Source organism: Heterodontus francisci, chromosome 10 (assembly GCF_036365525.1).
Source record: "Heterodontus francisci isolate sHetFra1 chromosome 10, sHetFra1.hap1, whole genome shotgun sequence".
Taxonomy (NCBI): domain Eukaryota; kingdom Metazoa; phylum Chordata; class Chondrichthyes; order Heterodontiformes; family Heterodontidae; genus Heterodontus; species Heterodontus francisci.
Window position 1 is genome coordinate 44,979,827 of NC_090380.1, and position 13,353 is coordinate 44,993,179.

Consider the following 13,353-nt stretch of genomic DNA (forward strand, 5'->3'; position numbering starts at 1 on the left):
GGAAATAGAAAGTTATTTCCAGTAAGGGCAACTGAGATGGCCATGTAAGTAACCTTCAGGAGTTCTATCCTATGAGGGCCCAGCTACAGGCTGCAGCATTGCATAGGTGCCTGGGCAGTCAGGTCAGCTGGCTGTCTGGCACCAATATGGGCACTCGGTTCAGAGATCAAAGGGGGAGCAAGTGTTCTGTCATCCAAAGTGAGGACAACATGTGTCTCTCCCATGGCACCAATGCCATTGTCATGGTGCTGCACCTCAGCACTCATACTGCTCTGTGCAAGAACAGAGTGCAGGAGTGATGTGACACTTTGGAAGTCCCTAACCACGCTTTCCTTCTTACTTTGAAAGCTAGAAGAAGTGCTGGAACTCAGAGCCAAGATGGCATCAGTCTGAGTTTCTATAAAAGCTGTCAGAGCTGTCAGAAGGCTTCATCACTGGATTGTGCTGTAATGTTCATAGAACTGACCACATGCTCCATGGTTGATTGCATTGTTTCAATGCCATGTGTGAATACCCCATGAAATTGGAGCTGGACTCCTCTAAGCTCTTCTACATTGTATGGCAGACAGTCCAATGCACTAAGTAGTTTGTCATGCACAGCCATCACTTTTCTTCTGTAAGCTGGGCCTTTGAAGTCAGCATTTGTGTCCTCTACAGCAGAGCCATGATGTGGACTTGGCTCTGATGAGCTGGTTCCTGGGCTATCCTATCCATCTGCCCTTGATCCTGTGCAGGGGCTGGATTAATCTTCCAGTGCAGACCCTTGTAATTGATTGTATCAACTACATGGGGTGCCAATTTCTGAACGGGTGCCTGCAAGGGTAAGGTCGAATTATTGTGTGCCCTCAGATGTGCTGTCCTTTTTGGAGGAAGAGGACCCAGTAAAATTGCCTGATGGGTTGCCTTTGAGATTCATAAGGCAGATATCCTGTTAATGCCTAAGGATGCCCATGCAATACAGAGTTCAGCTGCTGATTGAGTGCAGGAAAGTAAACATTGAATACACTTATGAAGTCATTATCTCTGGCTCAGGTCCTGGCAAGAATAAGTCATATTTGTGTGGCTCCTTCTGTTAAAAGTAAGACTGTAAATTAAGAGTGGGGTGTTTTAAGAGTGAAGCCAACCTGTTTGTTGTTCCATGCTTCAGTACTGACTTGTTAGGTGTGATTGACACAAAAAAAATCAATCATATGTAAATGAGCTATTTAATACACTTGCTATTCAAAGCTGTTAACTTGTCAGCTATCTAAAGAATTACTCTTGAAGTAATCTTATCCATTTACAAACTCAGGCTCTGGCCACTGCTATAGTTAATACTCAGCATCTGTCAGCATATAGTAATATTATGTTTTGTTTGTGGAACTTTCTCTACTTCTTTTGTTAAATAACTCTGGCCATTAATGATTTGCTGCTCAAATGCTCTATGTTTATGTATGTCTATTAATTGTTTGTGTACCCATCTTTAACTTTAAGTTGTGAATTGCAACCAATAAATAGTGTTTAGTGTGCGACTTATGATCTGGGTTCTTCCTTGATGATTTGGCAACAAAGTATTGATTCATTACTCAGCAGTTTGAGGGTAACCTAATTGAGCATTAATAAATTAAATTCATTTTTATGCAAACTGGCTAGTGTAAGATAATTCAGCAAGTCAAGCTAGGCAATATTCATCATTACACCTACACTGGGAGGTAAAACCTCAGATGGTTCCTTAGTAAGGAGTTGAAGGAGGGAATTAAGAATTCTCTTGACTCCTCAGAATATATTTATCAGAATACCAAACACAGCTTCCCAACATTTTCCCTTTGGTAAAGGGGCCCATGATTTGTAATGGACCTGAAAAGGAAAGAAAGGGACAAGGATTAGCAATGTGACAAGCAGAGACAGAATAGTGGCAGTTTATAGCAGCACCACTTCGTCATGCAGATTGTGGTTAAAAAGATAACTTGATGAAAAGAGAAAAGGAGGTCAAACTTGCTGCACCCTGCGAAGCATATCCTCCAACATTACTACTCGCAATACTCTTGACACAACTCAAGCTCACAATGTCCATTACTGCCTCCTCCATTTGGAGAAGATATGAGTGGATGGACAGTGTCTCTCCTTCTGTCCATGCCTATGCCATCTATTTGTGTGAGAGTTTGTACTGTAAAAAGAAAGGAAAGGTATTAGTTTGTAGCCTGATGGAAGGTTGTCAATATGAGCATGTTACGATAGAATAATGTTGTTGATACATGAAAGATGACACAGTTGTGACAGGTGTGGAAAAGTCAAGGAATAGCAGCATAAGTTGAGTGAAGTCTCAGGAAAACCCTATATGCCAAATGGGAAATATTAATTTCTTGGATTGGAAACTTACCTTAGACTTTTAATGGAAAAAATCCTACAAGTAACTTTTAAAATCTAGCAGCCAATATTGCCCACTGCCAATTACATCTGAAATACCAGGAGAAAGGACTGGAGACAAAAAGTCTACCAAGAAGCCCAGCCAGGCCAATGGCTTGCTCTAAGTGATTGAATTACCTAGAATGGCTTCATTAGCAAGGCCATCCCCACCCAATGACTTTGAAAGAGCCAACCCCCTTCAAGTGTAGAAGAAGTAAGGGACCTTGGAGTGAATGTCCACAGATCCCTGAAGGTAGCAGGATGGGTCCATAAGGTGGTTAAGAAGGCATATGGGATCCTTTCCTTTATTAGCCAAGATATAGAATATAAGAGCAGGGAGGTTATGCTGGAACTGCATAACTCATTGGAGAGAGAAGCAGAGTTAACATTTCAGGTCAGTGACCCTTCATCAGAAGGTTCTGATGAAGGGTCACTGACCTGAAACGTTAACTCTGCTTCTCTCTCCACAGATGCTGCCAGATCTGCTGAGTATTTCCAGCATTTCTTGTTTTTATTACCCCTTCAAGTATGAATGGACATCCTGGGGCATGTAGAACCTTGAATTTCATCAGAGGATTCCAGAAAAAACCTCATTAGAAACAAAGGAGATTGAAAAGAACCATGTGACTGCCTGTTCATCTCTGAAGAAACAAGTTTTGTTACACAGTGAAGCAGGCAAGCAGTAACCGAAGCTGAGAAGGCTACTGCTCCCCTGTCTCTCTCTCTCTTCTCTCTCTCTCCCTCTCCAGAAAACATCAAGTGGAAACTTTCTGTGACTGGGGGTCTCTCCAAGCCTACAGACTGCTACAGCCAGCAACCAGGGGAAGAGAACCAACTACAAATTCTGCCTTCTAGCCTGAGCAAAACAAGCTAACCAAAGTGCACTTTGACCAGCGAGGACTTCAAGAATACAGCTTCAGCCGAGGACTACTCGATTTACAGATTGTATTTAAGTTCCATTTATTCTGGACTTTAATCCAACTACCAAATCTATTTTTCCTCCTGCAATCTATTTGTGTGTTTGTGATTCTCGTGTGAGTGTGTAGTGTATTTTTAGTATTTTTAAATCGGGTTAGAGTGTTAAGTAATAAACTTACCTCTTTCTTGTTTAAACTCAAGAAAACCTGTTCGATTGGTTCTTTCACAATCACAGTAAAGGAAAAAGGTAAAACACTCACAGAGATGGTAAGCATAAACAATGTTTAAAAGGAATAAACCCTGTTGCAGTCAAATCAGAGGAAGAGGCATGAGGAGAGCCAGAGAACGCCCCCCCCCCCCAACCCCTACAACTCACCTGGCCGTACAAGAGTTACTGTGATTGGGGGAGAGTGATGGGAATCAAAGGTAACAAGTGGTGTAGGGCTATGATAGAGTCAGAGAAATGGGAGTAGGAGTCTTACTGTAACAGCTCTGGTCACATCATTGAATTTTTTGCTGCATTGCATCCAGGTTCTAGCTGCAATGCTCAACTTATTGCTGCTTGCCATGTCTGCCCACTGGTGCTGGGCAATTTGACTTGGCTCGCTTCTGCCATTTGAAGAGAAAAGCAGCTCCCTCCTCCTGGCCACCTCTTCTACCAGCAGTTCCAAAGCAGCATCAGAAAGGCAGAGAGCCCTTCCTGCAACAGTTCTGCCTGCTATTTCACCTGTTTAACTTTAATTCAGTTAACAGCAGCCAAAGTACACCTCACCTTTCAGCAATGCAGGCCGTCTTTAAATGGCATCACTGATTCCTGATTTCCCACCGTCCAGTCTGTGAATTGCCATTTAATACAACAAATAGTGCTTGCAGTTTGCCAATCTTAATCAAGTATAGCACAAACACTAATGCTTCTCTCAAGGTTGAAGAGACTACAGAATGTAAATGTTAAACCTTCATTTGGAGGACCAGGAAAAGCAGGAGTTCTTCTTCACGCCCTACACAAAAAGCCTCTGGCCCTGCTGCTTTGTGCCCCCAATCTTCCCACCTATGAGACCCTGCCATAACCACCTCCCCAAACACATACTTTCTAGCCAATGAGTGGCCTCTGATCTATGAGTTTCGAACTAGCAGCCATTGGCAACTATCTCATTCTTCCCATTTTGGGCAGGCAGCTAGCTGGCAGGATGCAAATGAGGTCCAGGAGTTAAAATTACCCAGGCCTCAAACTAATAATGTTATGTGTGTTTGATGTTCACTTCTCCTATTGCACCCGTGTGAAACCTGCTCCCAGTTAAAATCCACCCTCTATCTTTAAAAATACTCAATATAACATTTCCCTGTATAAAGCTTTTAAAATTTTTCTTCACATAATTTTGAAAAAACAGATCAGAAACTAAAGTGAGATATTCCATCAGTACAACTGACTGAATGGTACTCATGCATTCTGGAATATTAGGTACACAGCACATGCTCAGTATGCACAATTCAAATTCAGCTCAGGGTAAAAGAGTGAGTTGAAATCCAAGCTTTCAGAGAGGCTGAGGGCATCAAATAGAAAATTTAATGGAGTCACAGAGTCTGATTAAAAAATAAAGATATGTATTTACATGGCACCTTTCAGAACCACCAGTCGTCCCAAAGCACTTTACAGCCAATGAAGTATTTTTGAGATGTAGTCACTGTTGTAATGTAGGAAATGCAGCAGCCAATTTGCACACAGCAAGCTCCCACAAACAGCAATGTGATAATGACCAGATAATCCATTTTTGTGACATTGATTGAGAGATAAATGTCAGTCAGGACACCAGGGATCACTTGCCTGCTCTTCTTTGAAATAGTACCATGGGGTCTTTTACGTCCACCTGAGAGGGCAGACAGGGCCTTGGTTTAATATCTCATCTGAAAGATGGTACATCCAACTGTGCAGCATTCCCCCAGTCAGCCTTTATTTCTGTGCTCAAGTCCTGGAGTGGGACTTGAACCCAGAACATTGTGATTCAGAGATGTGAACGCTACCAACTGAGCCATGGCTGACAGTTAAAAGGCACAAAAAAATTCAATGGATAAATGTAATAATGCTACTGTTAAATGCATAACTTTTAGATTTTTAATTTCATTTAAAGCCTTATTTTGGACATTGAAATTCCAGTCCCTAAGAAAAACTAGCAGGTGAATCATTTTCATATGAAACGTTTTCAGAAAATATTTTGAGAAATTTGTGAGGTAAGATCACCCAATATTTGAATCGTGTAATGAGAGTGATAAGGTTATGTAAGTGATTTTCATTATAAACGTTGACATATAGTTGTTTGGTTGTACAGAACTTGAGAATTGCTGAAAATAGAGACATGTTGTCAAAGCTTTTCATCTTGAACTCATCACGACATTACGCAAGAATAACCAATGTAAGGGAAAACAACAACTTATACTGCATAAGAAGAGAGTGCTGATTGGTTGGCAAGTGAACACTGATTGGTAGAGGCATTGTCATGGAGAATGCTTCAGTTTACGGTGACTGACAGTTAACTACAAAGTTTTGTTTGAAATTTAAACCAGGCAGCTTGACTCTCATTCGTCAAGGCATTGCCCTGAGGAATGAACCAGCAAATGGCTGTCACTTATTTTGTTCAGCTGAAACAGGTGCAATGTGTGTACATGTTCTTTCTCTCTGCAAAGAACAGGGCCCTGTGTATTAATATATGTGGCTTCCAGTACGTGCAAATGTGCCACACTGCGAGCCCTACTGAAATTTTAATACACAGGGCCCTGTTCTTTGCACACAGAAAGAATATGTACACACATTGCTCCTGGTTCAGTGGAACAAAATAAGTGACAGCCATTCACTGCTTCATTCCTCAGGGCAATGCCTTGACCAATCAGAGTCAAGCTGCCTGGTTCAAATTTCAAACAAAGCTTGGCAGTTAACTGACAGTCACTGTAAACTGGTGCATTCTCCATGGCAGCGCCTCTACCAATCAGAGTTCACTTGCCAACCAATCAGCACTCTCCTCTCATGCAGCATTGTTGTTGTTTTCCCTTACCTTGGTTATTCTTGCGTTTTGTCTTGATGAGTGCAAGACGAAAAGCTTCGACAACATGTCTCTATTTTCAGCAATTCTCAAATGTTGACATAGGAATTTATAATGAAAAAATGTTGACACCAAAGTGTGAAAAAAGAGTAACATTGACAAGTACGCTTTTTGTAAACAGCAAGTGCAAACATGTATAATTTTTTTTATTCATTCATGGGATGTGGGCATTGCTGGCCAGGCCAGCATTTATTGCCCATCCCTAATTGCCGTTGAGAAGGTGGTGGTGAGCTGCCTTCTTGAACTGCTGCAGTCCATGTGGGGTAGGTACACACACAGTGCTGTTAGGATGGAAGTTCCAGGATTTTGACCCAGTGACAGTGAAGGAACAGTGATATAGTTCCAATTCAGGATGGTGTGTGGCTTGGAGGAGAACCTGTAGGCGGTGGTGTTCCCATGCATTTGCTGCCCTTGTCCTTCTAGGAGATAGAGGTCGCGGGTTTGGAAGGTGCTGTCTAAGGAGCTTTGGTACGTTGCTGCAATGCGTCTTGTAGATGGTACACACTGCTGCCACTGTGCATTGGTGGTGGAGGGAGTGAATCTTTGTGGATGGGGCGCCAATCAAGTGGGTTGCTTTGTCGTGGATGGTGTCGAGCTTCTTGAGTGTTGTTGGTGCTGCACCCATCCAGGCAAGTGGAGAGTATTCCGTCACACTCCTGACTAGTGCCTTGTAGATGGTGGATAGGCTTTGGGGAGTCAGGAGGTGTGTTACTTGCCGCAGGATTCCTAGCCTCTGACCAGCTCTTGTAGCCACGGTATTTATATGGTTACTCCAGTTCAGTTTCTGGTCAATGGTAACCCCCAGGATGTTATTAGTGGGGGATTCAGCGATCGTAATGCCATTGAATGTCAAGGGAAGATGGTTAGATTCTCTCTTGTTGGAGATGGTCATTGCCTGGCACTTGTGTGGCGTTATTTACTTGCCACTTATCAGCCCAAGCCTGGATATTGTCCAGGTCTTGCTGCATTTCTACACAGACTGCTTCAGTGTCTGAGGAGTCGCTGAACAATATGCAATCATCAGCGAACATCCCCACTTCTGACCTTATGACTGAAGGAAGGTCATTGATGAAGCAGCTGAAGATTGTTGGGCCTAGGACACTACCCTGAGGTGATGTCCTGGAGCTCAGATGATTGACCTCCAACAACCACAACCATTTTCCTTTTCACTAGGTATGCCTCCAACCAGTGGAGAGTTTTCCCCCTGATTCCCATAGACTCCAGTTTTGCTAGGGCTTCTTGATGCCACACTCGGTCAAATGCTGCCTTGATGTCAAGGGCAGTCACTCTCACCTCACCTCTTGAGTTCAGCTCTTTTGTCCATGTTTGAACCAAGGCTGTAATGAGGTCAGGAGCTGAGTGGCCCTGGCGGAACCCAAACTGAGTGTCAAGAGCAGGTTATTGCTAAGTAAGTACCGCTTGATAGCACTGTCGATGACACATTCCATCATCTTACTCATGATTGAGAGTAGGCTGATGGGGCGGTAATTGGCTGGGTTGGACTTGTCCTGCTTTTTGTGCACAGGACATACCTGGGCAATTTTCCACATTGCAGGGTAGATGCCAGTGTTGTAGCTGTACTGGAACAGCTTGGCTAGGGGTGTGGCAAGTTCTGGAGCACAGGTCTTCAGTACTATTGCTCATAGCCTTTGCAGTATCCAGTGCCTTCTGTCGTTTCTTGATATCACGCGGAGTGAATCGAATTGGCTGAAGACTGGCATCTGTGTTGCTGGGGACCTCAGGAGGAGACTAAATGGATCATCCACTCGGTACTTCTGGCTGAAGATTGTTGCAAATGCTTCAGCCTTATATTGACAGATTTGCAATTTTGTTGTACGCAGAAAGTGAAGGAAATTGTAACCTCACCACACAGACCCCAACTGCTTTTTTCCTGTTGCACGGGATAAATATTTTGCAACTAATAGTATTCATAATATAGCGCCATCAACTATATAGGAATTTTGGGGGCTAAATATGATAGCACCATAAATGGACGTGAGGACCATGATGTACGATTCACCTACACCTGTTGATTGTGATGCAGGCAGCATGCCAACTCCATGTTGCCTGCTCATTTCAATACTTTCAGTATCCTACTAGTGCTGATCATGTTTGTTGGTTGGATGCATCAGCAGAGAACATGAGTGGCTAGTACCATTTATATTTATATTTATCCCCTCTTAAAGGGGAGGTGCATTGTGGCTGGAGCAGGTGCTGGAAGTCATGCAGGAAGTAACTCTAACTTGGGAAACAGTGAAGAATGATACAATATGGGAGAGAGTGGGCTCCAACGTATTTGGATGCTGCACTGGAGGTCTTGGTGGGAGAGGTAAAAAGGAGTGATGTCCTGTACCTACAGAGGCCAGGAGGCCCTCCAAACACATGTTGAGAAGGCAGTGGGAGCAGATAGCCATGGAGGTCAATGCCAAGAGACAGAACAGTTGCAGGAAAAGGTTCTAGGAATTTTCCCTCATGTGTAGTAACTCGAGCAATGGCTAAACAAGTTCCATTGCGGGAGGTAAAATTGTCACCATCAGATAATTGAATATCTGAAACTTTCGTTGGGGATTTGGATAATCCAAAGGAAATGTTTAATACATTGCCTCTGATCAGGGCTTAGCAAGCTGATCCAAAGTTAAATGAAGTGGCACAATCAGCGCTAACAGAAACTGAGGCAAAAGGAGTTCCAGAAGGCTATTATATTAAAAATGGGATTCTGATGAGGAAATGGAGATCTCATTACAGACCTGTGGACGAAGAATGGACGGTGGTTCATCAGATAGTGGTACTGCCAAAGTATCGCCAGGAAATACTAAGGATAGAGCATGAAATTCCTATAGCGGGACTTGTCGGGATCCGGAAAACCCAATCACCGATAAGTCAACATTTTTACTGGCCAGGTCTTTCCAAGGATGTGGTGCAGTTTTGTAAAATGTACCATACATGCCAGATTGTGGGAAAATCGCAACCTGCCATAAAACCAGCACCTCTAATTCCATCCCACTTTTAGGGGAACCATTTAGTAGGGTGTTGGTAGACTGTGTAGGACCCTTAACGAAAATAAAGGTGAGACACCAATATATACTCACTATCATGGATATGGCTGTGCAGTTCCCAGAGGCCATTCCCTTGAGAACAATTTCTGGTAAGATAGTGGTAGGGCAGTTAGTGGTAGACAAAAAAAGGAAAGAAGGTACCAGCCCTTCGTTTTGCAAGCTGGAATGTCAGAACTATGTGTCCTGGCCTGTCGGAAGACCTTACACAAATCATCGACTCTCGGAAGACCTCCATCATTAACAACGATCTCAGTAGACTCAATGTGAACATTGCAGCGCTTCAAGAGACACGCCTCCCTGCGAGCGGATCACTAAGAGAGCAAGACTACACCTTCTACTGGCAGGGTAGGTATCCTGAAGTACCAAGACAGCATGATAGAACCATCTACAAATGGCTCGGAATGCATACTGTCCATCCGACTGCTCACCGCCTCTGGTCCAGTACACCTACTCAGCATCTATGCTCCAACACTGTTCCCCACCTGAAGTTAAAGACCAGTTCTACGAGGAACTCCATGATATCATTAGTAGCATTCCTAATACCGAACATTTGTTCCTGCTGGGGGACTTTAACACCAGGGTTGGGGCCGACCATGACTCACGGCCCTCCTGCCTTGGGCACTATGGCAATGGAAGGATGAATGAGACTGGACAGAGACTGCTTGAGTTGTGTACCTATCACAACCTTTGCATCACCAGCTCATTCTTTCATACTAAACCCTGTCACCAAGTTTCATGGAGACACCCAAGATCACGTCATTGGCACCAGCTGGACCTCATCGTCACAAGGTGAGCCTCTATAAACAGTGTCCAAATCACATGCAGCTTCCACAGTGCAGACTGCGACACCGACCACTCCCTGGTATGCAGCAAAGTTAGATTCAAACCAAAGAAGCTACATCACTCCAAGTAGAAGGGCCACCAGCACACCAACACTAACAGAATTTCTTATCCACAGCTGTTCCATAAGTCCCCTTATTCAGTAACTATGTTCCTTAGTTTGAAATTCCCCTACCAGCGGAAGCATATTCTCAACATCTACCCTGTCAAGCCCCCTTAAAATCTTATATGTTTCAATAAGATCACCTCTCATTCTTCTAAACTCCAATGAATAAAGGCCTAACCTGTTTAGCCATTTTTGATAAGACAACCCCTTCATCCCAGGAATCAGCCTAGTGAACCTTTTCTGAACTGCCTCCAATGCTAGTATATCCTTCCTTAAATATGGGGACCAAAACCGTACGCAGTACTCCAGGTGTGGCCTCACCAACACCCTGTACAGTTGTAACAAGACTTCCCTATTTTTAAACTCTAACCCCCTAGCAATAAAGGCCAAAATTCCATTTGCCTTCCTAATTACTTGCTTCACCTGCATGCTAACTTTTTGTGTTTCATGTGCAAGAACACCCAGACTGCAACTGTAAGGCCAAGTACAAAAAATACTGTGAGTGTAGAGGTTGTGAATGATACATGAGAGTTGTAGGGAATTCTCGTTGAAAGGAAAAGTAACTCCTTATCCCTTATGTGAGGCAGGCAAACCTATAGTTATACTTAGGGATACAGGAGCCACCCAAGCTCTTTTGCTGGGGAAAGGCATAACATTTTGACCAGAGAGTGCACAGAATGCTAAGGTTTTAGTGAATGGTATTGGCGGAGAGAATATGCCTGTATCTTTGTATCGCGTGCACCTCTGGAAAGGTAACTGTAGGAGTTGTCCATAGCTTGCCAGTAGATGGAGTTGACCTATTCCTGGGGAATGATTTGGGTGGAGTGAAAGTAGTAGCTTCGCCAGTAGTTATGGAAAACCAAGTGAAATTAAAAAGCCAGAACAATTACAGGAAAAGGTTCCAGGAATTTTTCCTTCCTGTGTAGTAACCCGAGCAATGGCTGAACAAGTTCCATTGTCAGAGGTAAAATGGCACCACAGCCAGACAGCTGAATATCTGAAACTTTCTTTGGGGATTAAGTAATCCAAATGAAATTTTTAATAAATCTTCTCTGATCACAGCTCACCAAGCTGATCCAAAGTTGAAGAAAGTGGCACAATCAGCTCTAACTGAAGCTGAGGCAAAAGGAGTTCCAGAAGGCTATTATATTGAAAATGGGATTCTGATGAGGAAGTGGAGACCTCCTCACAGACCTCCGGACAAAGACTGGTTGTTCGTCAGATAGTGGTACCGCCAAAGTATCGCCGGGAACTATTAAGGTTAGTGCGTGGGATTCCTCTAGCGGGACATATGGAGATCCGGAAGTCCAAGGCACATATAAGTCAACATTATTACTGGCCAAGTCTTTTCAAGGATGTGGTGCAGTTTTGTAAAACGTGCCATACATGCCAGATTGTTGGAAAACCATAACCTGCCATAAAATCGGCACCTCCAATTCCCATACCAGTTACAGGGGACCCATTTATTAGAGTGTTGGTAGACTGTGTCGGACCCTTGCCAAAAACAAAAGCAGGACACCAATATATACTCACTATCATGGATATGGCCATTTGGTTCCCAGAGGCCATTCCCTTGAGAACAATCTCTGCTAAGGTAGTGATAAAGAATTTAACCCAGTTCTTCACTAGATCTGGATTACTGATTGAGGTTCAGTCGTATCAAGGTTCCAATTTCATGTCTAAAATTTTTCAGGAAGTATAACACAGTTAAAGTCTTCAGCATACCACCCACACACACAGGGAGATTTAGAAAGGCATCATCAGATCCTCAAAACAATGATTAGGCATACTCTCATGAATATCCCCATGATTGGGATAAAGGACCAGAATTTCTTTTGTTCGCCACTAGGGATTCACTAATGAATCTACAGGCTTTAGTCCTTTTGAATTAGTTTATGGACATGAGATCAGATAGCCTCTAAAACTAATCAAAGAAAGATATTTGGGACATAGGGATGAATCCTCTGTGCTAGATTATGTATCTGCTCCTGGAACAGTTCACGAGAGCCTACAAAGTGACTCAGGAACACCTTAAAGCTTCCCAAACAACCATGAAAAACTGGCAGACAAGCATGCTAAGACCTGAGCATTTCGGCCAGGGGATGAAGTGTTGGTTTTGTTGCCTATATAAGGTGAACTATTAAAAGCATGGTTCAGTGGTCCGTATAAAGTGGTCAAGAGAATTGGTGAAATAAATTATTTGTTTGACACCCCAGATCAACGGAAAAAGAATCGGCTGTATCATATCAATATGCTAAAACAATAATATCGCTGGGAGGAGATAAGCCAGCACAGGTATGTCAGGTAGCAGGGACAGTGAAAATGAAAGGTTTGTGAGGATGAGGCAGGAGCAGGCCTAGACAATTCTCAATTTGAACCTCCTACTATCCGGTTAGCTTATACTGAATTGCTAGGGAGATTGGACACTATGCTTTCATATTTAGATGCAAACCAATGAGAAGACCTACCAAAGCTACTCACAGCATTTAAAAGAGTCTGTAGGGATAAGCCAGGTTGTACAACCTTAGCCACACATGACATAGATATAGAGAAATCTGTTCCTATAAAACAACATCCTTACTGCTTACGCCCAGAGAAACAGGCCCAAGTAAAAGTGAAATCCAATATATGCTGGAGAACCACCTAATCGAACCCATCAAAGCAGCTGGTGTTCACCAGTAGCATTAGTGCCTAAACTTGATAGTTCAATTAGACTCTGTATAAATTATAGAAAAGTTAATGCAATAACAAAGACAGACTCCTACCCAATTCTTCACCTGGAACAACTGGGGTGCTTTTTTTGGAAGGTTGCAGTCAGCTGATTTGGTGATAATCTTCGTTGAAAATTTAAAAATAAAAATGCCGGACTATTCCGATGGAGTTTACTGTTACAAGCTTATCACTTGGAGATTATCCACATTGCGAGTAAAAATAATGTTATTGCAGATGCTTTATT